The 19,153-nt window shown below is 36.1% G+C and overlaps 1 protein-coding gene across 3 annotated transcripts in view; it reads right to left on the bottom strand.

The window, feature by feature from the left end:
- LOC129283632 (uncharacterized) overlaps nucleotides 1-19,153 on the bottom strand; it is an 81,501-nt gene that overhangs the window by 14,853 nt on the left and 47,495 nt on the right. For 2 of the 3 annotated variants that reach the window (XM_064096140.1, XM_064096141.1), the window contains one exon: nucleotides 16,645-19,106. The gene's annotated coding sequence lies outside the window, so the exon portion shown is untranslated. Of the gene's footprint in view, nucleotides 1-16,644; nucleotides 19,107-19,153 lie in introns of those variants that run through there. The other variant, XM_064096142.1, reaches the window with a different exon arrangement.

Below are 19,153 nucleotides of genomic sequence, written 5' to 3'. Positions count from 1 at the left end.
TGCGAGTACATCCCCTATTGTCTAAGTCTAACTTCCAATATAACACGGGAACAATTTAGAAAAGTGATTTCAGAATGAACACTACGTACAGCACAGAGTTGGGAAAAAAAACATTCTTTTTCGGTCATATTCTCCGACTTCCCGCGTTTTAGTCTCGGCTCATATGTTGTTTCAGATTGATGAAAAAAGTTTTATTATGATTCTGATGAATCAAGAGAAAAAAAGGGCAGTGAAACCAACAGAAAGAAACCCTTACATACAAAGGAAATTCCAAGATTATACATCCTGTTTATGTTTTGGAAATGCACTGTACTCTCACTAAAATGTTATGTAAACCGTCTTTGGGTAAATTGTGTCTGAATTCATAGACTAGTACAGTACATTATCCACGTTGGTTGCACTGTCCTTTCTATGTATGCAGTAGGCCTGGCGGAATTGTATTTACTTGTGTGTGTGTGTGAGGCCGGAGTGTGTGTAAGCATAGAGCTATATGGTGTAAGGTCAACAGCATTGTATGACACCATGAACTGTATAGGCCTACTATATCGATATACTCGTGTGTGTAGCCAGTGTAGGCATACTAGTAAAAGGCCATGAAGAGTTCAGTCCACTGGTCATGTACAGGGAGATGTAATTACAACCCATTGCTCCTGACCATAATACATTGGTCACATTTGTCATACGGCGGCCGTACGGCGAGTCGATCGAAAACAGTCGTTTTATTCATTTTTATTCAAACCATCTATATACATGTATATGTAGCTGGTACAAAAAAATGTTAAAACTCGCCGTACGGCCGCCGTAGAACAAATGTGACCAAGGTATAAATGAGTACGTGTCCTGAGATAATTCAATCGAGCTCTAACTAAACCATGCATGGACCTATAACTAGCATGTCAGTGTCAAGTTGCGGAAAACTGGCAATCCTATGGAATTAGTAATGAACTTCATTTTTTTGTAATTAATTATTGGATAAAGTTCTGTACATAATTCAGTTCGATCGTATACTTTTCGATAATTGGATGAAGACCATTTCGGGGTAATAACCACTATATCACTAATAAATAGACCTACCAAAAAATAACAATGTGCAATATATAGAAGTCATGTCGGATGTAACGTCGATACTAAGGCCGCGATCATCATTTTCGCCCATATTTCAAATACCTTTCTCTTTCGAAAACTGGCAATGGGGAAACACTGACGCCATAATTTGTTTTGTGGGACGCCAAAGTGTTACTGTCATGCAGAGCTGTCTCACTAAGTCTCAGGTCTCTATTATTTAGTGATCGATGTGCAGGATTTTTCCTTCTCTATTTCAAACTGAAATAAATTTATGATTTTTATAAAGTTTTTTTTTTTTTTGGGGGGGGGAGGGGGGCAGGGGAGCAGGGGGTCATTTTCACGTGAAAAATATGGCGAAAGCTGAGTCATTTGATCTGCTACTATATAACTTCTAGTTTTGTATCTAAATGAAACATGAATTAGGAAGCACAGCGATGGAACGATCAGTCCATATCCCAACAAAAAGTTTATTTGATTAAAAAGGAAAATCCAACAAGCACTGGAAATTTCATCAAAATCGGATGTAAAAAAAGAAAGTTGGACATTTTTTATGATCAAATTTCACAGACCAGTCATATGCACATCCTGGTCTGTATGACTGCATGATGACGTCGCACACTTAATTGTATTCTTTGTCAAATATAAATAAATATTCTAATTTTCTCCTAATTGTATGTGACATTTTCATTAATATATTATCGCTGTGGATTATATTTCTATGGTTCAGTCAAGTAATTGGTCCTTATTATTTTGAAATCTCTAAAAATTGAAATATAATTCAAACAATAAAAAAATAAAAGAAAAAGTGATCGATCGGACATCATCAACTCTCATTTTCATATGATTGAGTTGTGCATAACTATTCTGTGAAAAATGTGTGCTATGCGAAATTTTGAAATGTCATAATTTTCTCATATTTTACATCCGATTTTGTTGAAATCTTCAAAATTATGCTTGTTGGATATTTCTATTGATTCAAATTAACATTCTTTTCTGGGGTGGACTTGACCTTTAAACATTGAACTATGGTCGAGGTGCAGCGGCGTACCCAGGATTTTCCAAAAGAGGAGCAAATTTTTTGGAGGATATTTCGTGCGCGAAAAGAATTGACAAGCAAAAAAAGGAAAGGTCTTCAACCACAAATAAAGGATTTCGTACCACAAAAAATTGACAAGCCAAAAAAAAAGAAAAATAAGGTCTTTAAGTTCAAAAGAGGGTCCACACGTCTGTTTTCATTGCATTTTTACATTCCAAATTATTAATTTTGCTTCTCAAAAGGGGGGCATGTCCCCTGGATCAGTTATGACTCGTCAGGGGGGGGGGCACCTGTCCCCTGGATCAGTTGTGACTCGTCAGGGGGGGGGGCATATCCCCTGGATCAGTTGTGACTCGTCAGGGGGACAGGGGCATGTCCCCTGGATCAGTTGTGACTCATCAGGGGGCAGTCTGCCCCTTTAGGTATACGCTAGTGGCGAGGTGCAAAAAAAAAACAGGGACAATGATTTACAAGTCATTATATAAGCACTGATTTTCAAGTCATAAGCACAAGGAGGTGAAATTGAGAACGGTGCGAAGAGAAAAAATGCAATGAAAGAAAGAAATTAGTATAAAGAAAGAAAAAAAATGGAGAAGGGATGGGGGCTGCATGGGATTGCGTCGTTGGGAATTTCTTTAGTCTGACAAACTTTATTGCATTTTTTTTTCGTTTCTAACTTGACAAACAAGCCATGTACACGCCCCTCATTATAAAAGGGAGAAATATCCGGATATTGTCAATCGGACTGTTATGAGAGAAAAGCAAAAAAAAAAAATGTTGTGATATCGGCATCATAATTGATAGTGCATTGAAATAATGTTATTTCTTCATAAAAAAAATAACACACTTTCTTGTGAATAGGAACATGGCTTACCGCTCCCCCAACCTCACCTTCGCAGAGGGTGGACAAAATTATACTGAGCAAGTAGTTGACCTTCCTGTAAAATATCCTATATCCTATATTAAACGTGTAATTTTTGTTTGTCAACGAAACATAGCACGAATCTCTTGTAATGAAAAAATCTCTGAGCTGACTTTATAATTTTATAAATTACAACATATTTTATTAATTGAGAAAGAGCAGAGGTCAAAAATACAGTATATAATTGAGGGATCCAGGCTGGGGGCACCCCAGGAATATTTTGAAATTTGCTCATGGACTTACATTTTTTATTTATTTACTTTAATGCATTTTTTAATCTATTAATTAATTCATTCATTTATCATGTATTCTGTTTCATTTACCCAAGGTAAGAGAGTCTTGCACAAGAGAGCTAAATGTTCGAAAATGGCCATTATGGGCCCGTCTGTTTGCTATTTCCACCACTTTTTATTTCTTTCTTCACAACGTTAATCTTGTATAAGAATCTTCTACTATAATTGGCGTGCTTGCCTGACACACTTTCATTCCAATTTGATATTGACCGAACATTGCCATAAACATTACCGATAAATCGTTCTTGTACCATGATTGTTAAGAAAAAAAAGAAGATGTTCACCTATACCCTGGCAAAATGGCATTTAATGCATGCTTAGTTTCAAGTTTCCAATTTGCACCTTTCTAATGAGTCTAAGTAGAAACACAAGTAAAGAACTATATAGCTCTTGAGGCCTGTTCAGAAATAATATGTTGGATACAGGGGCAGCCTTCGCTGATGGGGGGGGGGGGCGAATTTTGTCAGCCCAAAATTTTCCCTGATCGGCCTCTCGAAGTTGATTTGTTTATGTTTATTTGAAGGGGTAGTCCTAACAGTGCATCTCTTAGCTTTATTTTAATAAATCATCATAAACATAATCTCATAAGCCTTAGTTCGTGCGCAAAGTGCGAACTAATTTTTTTTTTTAATGTATTTTGTCCCAAAACTTGAACATTCTGGGCAATGTTTGTGAGCCTGAACGTCATGTAACTGATTAATATTACTGCGTATAGCGTGAACAGAAATTATAATACGTTTTGATCTGATCGAAAAGGGACCACCTGTCAAAAACTATACTTGCAGCAGGGGCGGATCCAGCTTTTTATAAAGGGGGGGGGTTGGGGTGGTATGCGAGGGAGCGTAGCGACCGAGTCCAAGCGAGCGGAGCGAGCGAGGGGGGAGGGTGTGGGAGGGGGGTGTCCCCCCTCCCACAGTAGGGAAAATTTTTGAAAATCTGTGTGTGAAAATGGCGTTACAAGTTTTTAAAAAAATATAAGATTTTAAAAAATGGTCCCCGGATTTTTTTTTTTTGGGGGGGGGGGTTGCAACCCCCCCTCTAGATCCGCTTCTGTGCAGTTGGCCATGAATGCGTTGCATATTTCAACAATCAAATAGTGCATGCAAGCGCGAGCTGATTTTTTTTTACATTTCTACCTAAAGAAGGGAAAATCTAAGCTCTTTTTGTCAATTTGTGAACATGATAGGTATATCACTGAACAATTGATGCGTGAGAAAAGCGTGAGCGTAAAAAATCGAGATTTAGCCTAAAACGGGACACATTTTTCATGTTTTGTAAATCATGAAAAGGATGAATAATTGGGAATCTTTCTACATGAATAATGCGAGCGCGCTAAACGCGAGCAGAAAACTTTTGGAAATCTGAAATGAAAATAAGGGTCCATCTAAGCTCTGTGTTTTAAGTACTTTGGTGGAAAATTGCTAGGTGGATATTGATCGCACTTAATAAAAAGCTGATATTTTGTTTTATTTTCAAAGTCGTCCACTCATCTTATTTTATTCTTTCGCCTCCTTTTATTTCTTTTTCTTCTCTCTTTTCCCCCTTATTTTTCAACTTTCTTTCTTTCAACCTTTTTCTTCAGTTTTTTTTTGCTCCGCCAAGGGGGGCAAGCACCTCGCCCCCCTTCCTGGATCCGCCTATGTAAATATTCAAAGTAAAAATGTTCTGTAATGAAGACAGGATCATTCAGAATTGTGCTAAAAGATGTACATGCATAGGCAAGGCATGCAGATCCATGGGGTCGAAGCGGCCGCGGGCAACCCCCTACCTCTGTTGGCGGCGGAAAAGGAGGTAAAAGAGAAAAGAACGAGGAATGAAAAAAGGAGTAAGGGAAGAAAAAGAAGAAAAGTAAGGGAAGAAAAAGAAAAAGATAAAAGAAGGAAGAAAGTGTAATAAAACTGGGGAGGGGATGATAAGAAAATAAAGAAGGAAATCAGGCCATAATGTAAAAAAAAAAAACGTTTAAAGACGTTGCTTACACTTCGCGCTCGCATTGACTTGAGCGGGCCTATGTTCAACATGTTTAAGAGGATATCAACTGCCCTAAAATATTAATTTTCAAGTCTAGTCAATATGCACAAATTATTCTCGCCACTCGAATATTAATTATCTTCTTTTTATTCAGCGATACACATTCTCTTCATGATTACAAGAAAAGTTCTAAATTCATATTGCAAAAATATTAGCTCGCGCTTTGCGTTCACAAATTTAGTAAGTAAGTGCGATCAATATCCGCTTCACATTATTTTTCTAAAGTGGTTGAAGGTAGCTGAAGGTTGAAAGGTAATCTGAAAAATAAAAATATTGCACTAACTTTTTTTGTGAGAATGAAATTAAGCAAGCGAAGCGAGAATGCCGATGGTACTGAATAAAAATATAGCACCGCAGAATAGAAAAAAGGAGCTCGAGTTAGAATCTGTTATAACAATGGCAATATATACAAAACATACACAACACAATATATTTAAATTTCATTTTTCATAATAACATATTTTATGAATTTCCATATACATCTGTTCACACTAAAATTACACTACTGTACGAAAAAATAACACCTAGAACAAACTATGAATAACCCATTTTCCCCCCTTTCAAATAATTTGAGATCCATTTACGCACATGCACACGCCTTACTCCCCCTTTCCCCATTTTCTTTCTCCTGCTCCTTCAATACCCTCCAGGAATTGCTCAGGGTTCGGGGAGGGGGGGGGGGTGTCGATCTCCCTTTGATCATCATACTTTTTAATGAATCATAATGGCAATCTAATGGTAGCATCTAAACTCGCTCGTCGCGCTTGCATAAACTTATGCAGTCCTTGTGAGCATAGCTCACCCCCCCCCCCTCCTGGTGACTTGGAACCCCCTCCCCATTGAAGAGAAAAGAATGATAAAGAGATATGTATCACGTCAAAATCTATCACAAAGTTAGATTTTTGTATTGAAGGGTGATAAAAAAATTGCTCGCCTGCAGCTTTTCTAGTAATAATTTTATCCTTTATGCAATTCTGTCCCCCCTTGAAATTTTAGACTGGTAGTGCTACTGACCACCCCCTCAAAAAAAGTAATGATAATAATAATAATAAATTACAAGTAAAAATAGGCCTAAATGTAACAAAAAAAACTTTCAGGGACCAAACTTAATTGTGTCAGTTATCCAATCTCCTCCAACCCCGTAAAGACCGACCCTGGACACCCATGTTATTTTACATACACCGCGATGAAAGCGAAAATTGGGGGGGGGGGCGTGCCCCCAAATTCTTTGGCTAGGATTTAACATTATCTAGGATATGTTAATGCTTGTATGGTATCTCCGCGAAACCTCTTCGAAATTCAGCAGGGTTTTACGATCGTTATTACATTAAAAATTAGCAAGCTGATTTAGACTTCGTGGCACATACATGTACGGCATCACATTTTTTCCTCCCGTTCGTTTTTTTTTTGTAATCCTCGATCGTCAACCTGGACGTGTTCTTATATGCCTAATTCCACTTTTCCTTAATCCCTTCTCTTCCTTTTTTTAAATTCAGCTTTATCGCTATCTCATAGGCGGATCCAGGGGGCGAAGTTCCCGGGTCCCCGTAGTGGCGGAGCAAAAAAAAAGGAAAGTAAAAAAAAAAGGAAAAGGGAAAAGAGAGGAGAAAATGGGGAAGAAGACAAGTGAATAAAACAAGGCGAGCTGTCATTATTGTTTGATTTATAAATTGATTTTTATTATGTGCAGCCATAGTCCGTTTTATGGTCCAAGTATCAATGCAGCTCCCGCTACGCGCTCGCATTATTTGTCAAGTACCCTAGTCTTCGTATATTCAATGAATTCTCAAAAATATTCATATTCAGGTCTGATTGTCAAAACCTATCACATGATTGTCAAAAGACAATTAAAATAAAATCGGTTCGTGATTTGCGCTCGCATTAATTGTTAAAGATTATATCAACCAATGTCTTCTATTCATAAATACAATGCTTACAATATCCAGTTGTCAGAACTTGATATTAACAAATTTCTCGCTTTCATCGGGCTTATTAGTTATTAGAGTAACAAATTAGGTAAGAACATTTTCATGAATTGCTAATTACTATATTGTATTTTTTTCAGAATAGAATGTCGACAAGTTTCATCTCGCGCTTTAATAGGTAGATAATTACCATTTTCATTATGATGACAAAATGTCCTTAGAATATCCCCGTGCTAGGTCAAAATAATTTTACAAAAATATCAGCTCGCGCTCACAGGCTCGAATCATTTTATTAAATGCAATCCACATCCAATTTTCATTTTTAGTGATTGAAATAGTGCTTATATTAATTGAGATTATAATATAAACAATATTCTGCTCGCACTTCGCGCACGAATTACAAAACATGAATAGTGTCCAGTCCCGTTTTTAGCTCTAAATCTCAAAAATTTTCCCCATCTCGCTTCGCGCTCGTATTTTTTTAGTGTTTAGTAGTTCAGGATTACAAAAATTGCTTAGAATATCAATTTTCTTGGTTGGAATTTCAAAAGCTCAGCTCGCACTTCGTGCTCACATTATTCGATTGTTGAAATAGGCCAACAAGAATGTATCGTCTTCATGAAAACTACAAGCAGGTCCCTTGTTTATCAGGCCAGGGGCCCGTTGCAGAAAGAGTTGCAATCAATCGCAGCTCTAAAAATCATGCGCAAGTCCCAAATGCGCGTTGTTGATTGGTCGAAAATCAAATTGCGCGTGATTTTTGTTGAGTTGCGATTGATTGCAACTCTGTAACTCTGTAACGGGCCCCAGAACAGTGGCTTACCTAGGATTTTCCCAGGGGGGGGGGGGCAAATTCGTCCGCCCAAAAATTTGACGAGCAAAAAAAAGGACTTCAAACACAAATAAAGGAATTTGTACCAGAAAAAAAAATTGACAAGCATAAAAGAAAGAAGAAAAAAAAGGTCTTCAAGTTCACAGGAACAGGCCACTTGCGGGGGGGGGGGGGGGGGGGGGGGGAGGATACGTTCCTTGCATGGGTTGTGACTCGTCAGGGGGGGGGCAGTCTGCCCCCCTCTTGGCCTCTGCCCCGGCCCCCCGTAGGTATACGCTAATGGGCCAAACATATATTTAAACAATTCTACTCGTGCTTCGCATTTGCAGTAGCAATTACATATACGAATCTTGCCCATGATCAAAACATTACTCTTTTTCGTTATCTTTCCCTCTCTTTCTTTTCTCCCTTTTCCCCATTTCCAAATTTCCCTTCCCCAATGCATGCGCTGAAATATGACGTGAAAGACATGAACACAATCGTTGTACACGCAAAAAATGTGTATGATGGGAATGTCAGGAGGCCGAGCTGAGCGAGCGTGGCCACTGTCCATCGCATCGCGCAGTGCATGCAGCATGAATACCGTAATTTCAATCAATCCTCTCCATAGTTCAGCCAATGAACTAATCTTGTCGCACGTGGAAATTTGTAGCCAAAATTTTGACAGAAACATCTCCAGTACGTTTTCGTGAACCTAAAAAAAAACTAGAGTAACATGTGAACTACAGGTTAGAGGCACAGCATAAGGGTAAGTCAGTCCCCATGTTTTTTTTTTAACTCTCTAACCAATCTAACGCAACGTTATGGTCGCCTGCGCTCCTCGCAGAACTCGCCGCCGGGGGAGAAACTCGACGGAAGTCATGCTATAACAATAACCGACGAGCATATACGGAATTAGCAGACTACGCTCGCAGGGATATTTCGGTTTGCTAAAAGTGGAACGGAATAGCGATCGACGAACAGGGGGAAAAAATCAGTCGTGGACGAAAGTGGGCGCTATATCGGTGCGCATAAATTCAGCTAATTGTCAGTGAATTCAGCCGAGGAAATTGATTTTATTTCTCAGAGTTTATTTAAAATTTTGATATTTCCAAGATGAAATTTTGTCACTTTCACATTGATTTATTATCAGCAATTGTTATTCAACAAAAAAGATTCATTCAACTGGAATTTTTGTATCCTTTACCAACACTATCCACGAGCTTTAACATGAATTTCAGCCACATCGTGCATTAGAAACGGCATTATTTTGGCTTTGAGCTCGGACATCTTCGTTTGAGTTTCTGCCTAATGAACATAGAGGGCAGCAAAGCTGTTTGTTTACTCTGTGCTTGTCGCATGTAATCGATAATTTCAGCACATATCAAAATGAATATACGGCGGACTGAGACCCTAAATCTGAGAATTTGAATAATGAAATCAAGAATGGAGCCAAAATAAAGCCGTTCCTGATGCTCGATGTGGTTAAAAATCAGGTTAAGATCAATACTTGGGAATTGATTCAAACAAAAATTTAGACTAAATTAGTTCGCTTATACCCCCATCTCACTAGATGGCGATTCCTTAATATAAGAGAAAAACATCCTTAATATAAGAGGAAAAAATCCTTATTATAAGGAAGAAACTTCCTAAATTAAAGAGAGAAACACCCATAATATAAGAGAAAAACATCCTTAATAGAAGAGAAAAAAATCCTTAATATAAGGAAGAAACGTCCTTAATATGAGAGAAAAACGTCCTTAATATAAGGAAGAAACGTCCTTAATATAAGAGAAAAACGTCCTTAATATAAAGAAGAAACGTCCTTAATATAAGAGAATAACGTCCTTAATATAAGATAAAAACATCCTTAATATAAGAGAAAAACGTCCTTAATATAAGGAAGAAACGTCCTTAATATGAGAGAAAAACGTCCTTTATATAAGAGAAAAACGTCCTTAATATAAGGAAGAAACATCCTTAATATAAGAGAAAAACATCCTTAAAATAAGGAAGAAACGTCCTTAATATGAGAGAAAAACATCCTTAATATAAGGAAGAAACGTCCTTAATATAAGAGAAAAACATCCTTAAAATAAGGAAGAAACGTCCTTAATATGAGAGAAAAACATCCTTAATATAAGGAAGAAACGTCCTTAATATGAGAGAAAAACGTCCTTAATATAAGGAAGAAACGTCCTTAATATGAGAGAAAAACGTCCTTTATATAAGAGAAAAACGTCCTTAATATAAGAGAAAAACATCCTTAATATAAGGAAGAAATGTCCTTAATATAAGAGAAAAACGTCCTTAATATAAGAGAAAAACATCCTTAATATAAGGAAGAAACATCCTTAATATTAGGAGTGGGCTATAAATGGGTGATTTTTGGTTTTACTGTGGGAACAGTTTTTTTGTGTTCCTTTTACCTTATCTCAACATGAAATGACAATATTTTTTGTCTCGGGTCCGAGAAAAAAGTGTGCTGGGCCAAAATCCAAAATGGCCGCCAAAACCCCCCAAAATCACAGTTTTGGCCACAACTTTTTTATTTGGTGGTCATTTTTTCTGGTTTTGATGTCTATTCATATGCTTTGGGGGGCAGGCAATTTGTTTTTCCTATAATTAGTACTTTTAAACCATTATTTGTAGAGTTAAAAGGTAATTTACCTAAATTTTCCCATTTTTGTAGCCTTTTTTCAGCCAAAAAGTGGGTTTTATCATCCTGGGGTTCTGGGATATTAGATGGTACGAGGTCAACAATAGCAAGCAGCTTCATGTAGCTATATTGCTTTTATTCCTCCACTTTGGGTTTTACGGATATTTGTGAAATATATCTTATCAAATAAAAGAAAATGTCATTTATCCATTGGGGCTATATGGTGTACAATGCGCTGTACATACTACACTAGCTGCATACAGTATATCCATACATTGACCACCATGGCATATGACGAGGCCTGTATATAAACTTTAGTGTCATAGAAATGAGCTTCAAAGGTTTAGAATTAGATTGTAAATTTGATTCCTTGTCAGCTGATGTACATGGTGAAACCAGCAACGTAAATTACACTTACATGTAAATATCACATACATGTAAATATACGTACATCACATTTTTAGCCATATCTTCTTCATTTGGAGGCTTTTTTTTTAACCTGGTTCTGGTGTCTAACTGGCCTATGTTTATGAGGTCAGGTAACTACTAATATCATGGTAACTCTGATCAACAGCCAATCACAATAAAGGATTGCATGCAAGTTACCATTAAGTTAAGTTAACATAATGGTAAATTTTTATGCAACGGGGCCCAGAATAGCTACAGTGTAAATTACCTCTCTCCGCCCCCTAAATTAGCATATTTGACAAAACATGTCCTCAATTTCTGAGACAAACATATCTTCAATTTCTGAGGCATCTAATTCTAAACCTGAGAGCTCATTTCTATGACACTATAGTTTATACAAGCCTTGTTATCTGTCATGGTGGCCAATGTATTTATGCAGTGCAGTATGTATGTACAGTACATTGTACATACATGTATGTATACTGTATAGCCCCAATGGATAATTGACATTTTTTTTTTTTTTTTTTTTTTAATAAGATATATTTCACAAATATCCGTAAAACCCAAAGTGGAGGAATAAAAGCAATATAGCTATATGAAGCTGCTTGCTATTGTTGACCTCGTACCATCTAATATCCCAGAACCCCAGGATGATAAAACCTACTTTTTGGCTGAAAAAAGGCTACAAAAATGGGGAAATTTAGGTATAATTACCTTTTAACTCTACAAATAATGGTTTAAAAGTACTAATTATAGGAAAAACAAATTGCCTGCCCCCCAAAACATATGAATAGACACCAAAACCAGAGAAATTGACCACCAAATAAAAAAGTTGTGGCCAAAACTGTGATTTTGGGGGGTTTTGGCGGCCATTTTGGATTTTGGCCCGGCACACTTTTTTCTCGGACCCGAGACAAAAAATATTGTCATTTCATGTTGAGATACATTACAAGGAATAAAAAAAAACTGTTGTCATATTGAAATTACAAAAAAAGTATTTTTGACCCATGTATAGCCCACTCCTATTAATATAAGAGAAAAAAATCCTTAATATAAGGAAGAAACGTCCTTAATATGAGAGAAAAACGTCCTTAATATAAGAAACGTCCTTAATATAAGAGAAAAACGTCCTTAATATAAGAGGAAAATGTCCTTAATATAAGAGAAAAACATCCTTAATATAAGAGAAAAACGTCCTTAATATAAGAGAAAAACATCCTTAATATAAGGAAGAAACGTCCTTAATATAAGAGAAAAACATCCTTAATATAAGGAAGAAACGTCCTTAATATAAGAGAAAAACATCCTTAATATAAGGAAGAAACATCCTTAATATAAGAGAAAAACGTCCTTAATATAAGAGAAAAACGTCCTTAATATAAGATAAAAACATCCTTAATATGAGAGAAAGACGTCCTTAATATAGGGTAAAAACATCCTTAATATAAGAAAAAAAAGCCTTAATATGAGGAAAAAACGTCCTTAATATGAGAGAAAAAACGTTCTTAATATAAGAGAAAAACGTCCTTAAAATAAGAGAGAAACATCCTAAATTAAAGAGAGAAATACCCTTAACATAAGATAAAACCATCTTTAATATAAGGAGGTAAAGGTCCTTAATATAAGGAAGAAACGTCCTTAATATAAGAGAAAAACATCCTTAATATAAGGAGGTAAAGGTCCTATATAAGGAAGAAATGTCTTTAATATAAGATAAAAACATCCTTAATATAAGATAAAAACATCCTTAATATAAGAGAAAAAAAATCCTTAATATAAGGAAGAAACGTCCTTAACATGAGAGAAAAAACGTCCTTAATATAAGGAAGAAACATCCTTAATATAAGAGGAAAAACATCCTTATTATAAGGAAGAAACTTCCTAAATTAAAGAGAGAAACACCCATAATATAAGAGAAAAACATCCTTAATATAAGAGAAAAAAAATCCTTAATATAAGGAAGTAAAGGTCCTTAATATAAGGAAGAAACGTCCTTCATATAAGAGAAAAACATCCTTAATATAAGGAAGAAACGTCCTTAATATAAGAGAAAAACATCCTTAATATAAGGAAGAAACGTCCTTAATATAAGAGAAAAACATCCTTAATATAAGGAAGAAACATCCTTAATATAAGAGAAAAACGTCCTTAATATAAGAGAAAAACGTCCTTAATATAAGATAAAAACATCCTTAATATGAGAGAAAGACGTCCTTAATATAAGGTAAAAACATCCTTAATATAAGAAAAAAAAGCCTTAATATGAGGAAAAAACGTCCTTAATATGAGAGAAAAAACGTTCTTAATATAAGAGAAAAACGTCCTTAAAATAAGAGAGAAACATCCTAAATTAAAGAGAGAAATACCCTTAACATAAGATAAAACCATCTTTAATATAAGGAGGTAAAGGTCCTTAATATAAGGAAGAAACGTCCTTAATATAAGAGAAAAACATCCTTAATATAAGGAGGTAAAGGTCCTATATAAGGAAGAAATGTCTTTAATATAAGATAAAAACATCCTTAATATAAGATAAAAACATCCTTAATATAAGAGAAAAAAAATCCTTAATATAAGGAAGAAACGTCCTTAACATGAGAGAAAAAACGTCCTTAATATAAGGAAGAAACATCCTTAATATAAGAGGAAAAACATCCTTATTATAAGGAAGAAACTTCCTAAATTAAAGAGAGAAACACCCATAATATAAGAGAAAAACATCCTTAATATAAGAGAAAAAAAATCCTTAATATAAGGAAGTAAAGGTCCTTAATATAAGGAAGAAACGTCCTTCATATAAGAGAAAAACATCCTCAATATAAGGAGGTAAAGGTCCTATATATAAGGAAGAAACGTTTATAATATAAGATAAAAACATCCTTAATATAAGATAAAAACATCCTTAATATAAGAGGAAAAACATCCTTAATAAAAGAGAGAAACGTCATTAATATAAGAGGAAAAAATTCCTCAATATAAGGAAGAAAAACATCCTTAATATAAGAGAAAAATGTCCTTCATATAAGAGAAAAACATCCTTAATATAAGAAACGTCCTTAATTAAAGAGAGAAACACCCTTATTATAAGACAAAAGCGTCCTTGATATAAGGAGGTAAAGGTCCTTAATATAAGATAAAAACGTCCTTAATATAAGGAAGAAACGTCCTTAATATAAGAGAAAATAGTCTCATCTATAGTCTCGCTCTGCTAAGCAGGCGAGTCAAAACCCTAAGAAACTTAGTCAATACTTATGAAATTTAGATATTCACAATTACATATTAAAAAAAAAAGTGTGTGCTGCTTTTGACGATTGATAACGAATTTAATACCTAAAGGTATCAAAAACCTCTTTAGAGGTTTTGCTACATAGTGTTGCTACGTAGTGTTCATTTTTCACACAGGTATACCAATAGAAGAAATGGAAGCCTGTCATCAATGCTTGCACTGTTCTATCCACAACCATTTAGACATAAAGTTTAGTACCATAGTATCCCTGACTGAAAAAAAAAAACATTTGACAGAATAACTGAAGCCATAAAGAGAGAAATGAAAAGGCGAAAATTGGCATGAAGAATGATGAATATGGAAATATTCCCAATGAAATCCAGCCTGGCATTTCTGGTATTCATATGACCCCATGCTACAAGAAGTTTACCCTCTTTATTTCCAAGTCAAAGAAAAAGAACATGATGAAGGAAATGGAGATGAGCAAAGGCCTCGTTCACAGAGTAAAGAAGAAAATCTGCAATAAAGCACTGCTTTTTTTGTAAATGTGTCTAGAGGAGAATAAAATAGACAATGAATCCATGTCTCTTGCTCACGACATAAGCGGGTGAGAGGAGATCAAATGCCAAGCTGAAACAATAAATGACAAAGACATATGTTTCCTGTAAGGGATGTTGATTCAATTGCCAAAGAATTTCAAATGCATGACACATGCTATAACAAGTATGTTAGAAAGGGTAATGATGAGATACAAATGAAGAAACCGTAGGCAATTTTGAAGCTGCTGAGGCATTCATCCAAGAAACAGTACTTGAACTTAACCACGCAGTATCCATGGCAATAGGACATGAAATATATAATGATGGTCATGAATGTGACATGATAAGGTAGAGTAGAAGGGTGGTTTGGAGATGATGTTATCAAATTCGTTGTTATTGATCGCTGAACTCCGGAAATTATAATCAATGCAAAGGGGATAAGTGAAGCAACAACAGTACATAACAAAATGCAGCCAAATATCTAAAATGTAAGAGAAGACATTCAGCTATGAAAATCAATTACCTGATCTATGTTGGCCACCTTCTGTAGATAAACAAGAACAACAAGAGGAGGGTATGCCAAGTAAGGACATTTCTGGAAACCCTTTTGTGCACACCCGGACATCCCAATCAAGAAAGGGACAAACTGCTTGCGCTTTCTTTTTTAACTCACATTATCTCATCCATGGAGTGGCAAAATGCAAAGTAATCACACTAAAACATTCTCTTATTATAGTGGGAATGCATAACATGACTGAACAAGACATCCATTCATATCCTTTCACATCTAGGGCATCTTTGGACTACAGCATTGTCCGCAGAAGCAAGAGCAGCTCAAGAAATGTCACACAAAGGGGCCTTTTTGCCTATCAAACCAGCCTATGATGATCCAGTACTCACCATAGCTTGGGCAGACAATTTCAACATGCATCGGGATATGATTTCAATGGAGGCTGTATTCGATATAACCGGCATGTTGCCTTTCAATAACAGGAACCTGAGTTATAATTGTTCAACACAAAGCTTAGCAATCATTGTAGAAATCTTTTCTATGATTGGTTGCATTGACTACAATGTACAATAAAGCATACAATTAATTGCGTACCTTTGTGTTACGGGACCCAGGACAACAGTCCCAAAAGATATCATCAAAAGATTTCTGCCCAGTGATCAACCCTGCCAAGCAGAAAAACCAAGAGTCGACTCCAAGAAAGAACCTGCACTGTTTTAGAACATGACTGGTCGAGGAATCGATAAAAGTGAGGTTGGGAAAGTCAACAAGAAATTGTAAGAGTGGAGCATCTTGTGGCTCATAGCATCCAGAGGTCAAACATTGCCAAATGAGAAATAGGGAATCCGACATCCTGCTAAATAGGACATGTGAAACATATCCAATGAAATCCAATGAAAACGCCAAAAACTGACAATGGAACAATTTACAGGGTCTTTGTCTGTTCCTTCACCAACAGTGTACTGAGGTCAACACACCATATGTGAATGTCATTGTCACCACAGATGTCGTAGCTGCAATGAATGCCTACAAGCTCTTGTGGAATTTCCCAATAAAATTCAAGAATGCGGTGTTACATTTGGGTGATTTCTTCTTCATGAAAGGGAACTTTGTAGTAATTGGAGGCCTGATTGCTGGATGCTGGATCTGGCTTTGAAGACGTTACGTTTTATATCAAAATTAAAAACTACTCTAGGGCAGTTTTTTTTTTTTTTTTTTGGAAGCAACTTTGGGAATTTCTTTTACAGTGCAGCCTTTGAGTCAATAAAAGGTGATTTAACAAATACACATACCAATGTAATAAATTTGTAATTATTCAATGTATTTATAGTTTTCTCATGTGTGTGAAAGAACTTATAATAAAGTGATTTCCAAGAGGGATCAGGCGTGACAAGCACTTGTGCTATTTCTGGTTCCATTTTAGCAGCTACTACATTTACCATATGTATCAAATGTAAGAATTTATTGTGTATGAACTTCTTTCTCATTCATGTAAATACATGCATGTATATTAAGTGGTGCTCAAAAGTGAGTGAATTCCACCAGAAAATGTTGAAGTTCTGCCATGCTTTAAATAATTTATTGTGAAGTCAGGTGATAAACTATTACAGTCAATATGGTTTGTTTCTCTGGGCTTGCCGAACATTGTAGTGTTGTTGTCAAGATTCAACACTCGGCATGAGGGAGTGCATTGTGTGGTGGGGTTCACTAACTTTTGAGCATAACTTCATGTTGTTCTGTTGGTGAAAAAAAAATCAAATCAAATCAATCACACCAAGTATATATTCTTCTCGTTGCCTGAATGGCATTCTAAGTGGTACGTACACAATACAACCACTGCTGGGCAATTCACAATTTGTTCCAAGAAGCTTTGGAGAGACTGCTTCTGAAAGAATTCATTGGCCACTTGAATGGTCTTAATTCTGATTCCTTGATAAGTGTAAACAATACGAAGACTTTAAATAACCTACTTCATGACAAGAGGAACCAGCAATTTCTTGATGATTACAAAAACTTTAAGTCCAATGCGCGCGAAGGAGCTCACGGAAGAACAACATATTTTTTATTATTGTACCATCCAGACCTGATGAAATGTCAACACATGCATCACACCACAGTTCCAGAGAAAAACATTGACCTCAGGAAGTATGGTCTCAATATGACTTTGCTTGTCAAAATAATAATAATAGCTGGACTTACAAAGCGATTTTTGCCTAAGAATACAAAGCGCTGCTACATGTATATCTCCCCCCGTTTTAGCTCAAACAACTACATGAATGGTAAATGTATGTAGATATCTTGTAAACAACTCCCAACGCAAATTAATCACTTTTTAACAATTTTTGGAGCCTGGAATATAGTTGTAGATTGTATGGGGTTCACTCTAATAAATTCTTTGATATCCAAAAAGAGATCAAATGTGCATCATCTGTACTTATTTAACCCAGTCATTTTTTTTCACAGAAAAGTGGTCATGTGACCTGAAACCCAGGCAGGATGTTCAGTCATACTTGATTACCCTTATGTCCAAGTTTAATGAACTAGTTCTATATACTTTCTTAGTTAGGATGACATTTCAGAAACTTAACCTTGGTTAAGATTTCAATGTTGACGCCACCGCCGTCGGAAAAGTGGTGCCTATAGTCTCGCTCTGCTATGCAGGCGAGACAAAAACTGGATTAACTTTCTGCTTTTCAGATTATGCATTTTATTTCCTTCAATTCTATCACATCTAGAGATATAATAAACATCTTTTTCTACAAGCTTGAATTGATGAAATCTACAGCTTTGGAGTAGTTTTTGCCATAATTTATTTCCCGCTAATAGTGGCAGCGGCTTTCTAATTCTATCTGCATTCAGATCATGTGTAACAACTTTTCCTGACACAGCAAATTAGGTCTGATAAGAGCCAAACATGGAAATCACAAAAATTCTAGTCCAGTGAATAGTTATAGGTTTCCAGCCACAAAATTTTCAGTGCCATTTTCCTCTGCAAATTGAAAAAATAAAATGGAATTCATAATCTTGAAAAAAAAAATTTACATACATGTAATAACCTATGGAATCACAACCCTCCTGACAGTTTGATGTCACATATTTCAGGTTGAAAAAGCCTATTGTCAAAACCTGTTAATTTGAGTTTTTTTTCTTATTTCTCAGCTGTCATGCAGTGAATAGTCATAAAACTTTGATTGTTGCATTATAAAGCTTATATATTTCCCATTTGCCAATTTCAATTTTAGCTCTGGTATGGGTCTTTCAAAATGTTCTCTTTCTCTTCCTCTATTATTTTTCTCCCCACTCTGATCATAACAAGTTTTGCCAATTACCCCCTTCCTAGCTCCATCACATTAAGTGAATGAACACACTTACTATATCACTTATCGTTGACTCCAGGCTTAGGGGTGTCTAGGGAGGATCAACGACAGGTTTCATCCATGTCCTCGTGTTGGTAGGAGATGGAGGGTTCTCAACGATCCCTGGCGGACCCTGTCGACCTGTGGACTGAGAGGATGATGGGGAACGGGTCTCAGATCTCATAGCAGAACTTGGAAAAGACTGGAAGCAGATGGAGGATGGGTCGTGTTCCTGACTGGAAGGTTCAAGGCTTTCTGGAACAGCCAGACCAAGGTAAGACTGGGCCAGGTTGTGGACCAGCTTGAAGGCCATCTCAGGGTCAGCTGAAGAGTGTAAGAGATGAAATGTTACGTTTTGTAGAATGAAAGAT

This window comes from Lytechinus pictus, chromosome 3, assembly GCF_037042905.1.
Source record: "Lytechinus pictus isolate F3 Inbred chromosome 3, Lp3.0, whole genome shotgun sequence".
NCBI classification, from domain to species: Eukaryota; Metazoa; Echinodermata; class Echinoidea; order Temnopleuroida; family Toxopneustidae; genus Lytechinus; species Lytechinus pictus.
Note: the sequence above shows the minus strand (reverse complement) of the source record. Positions and strands in the feature narration are given on the sequence as shown.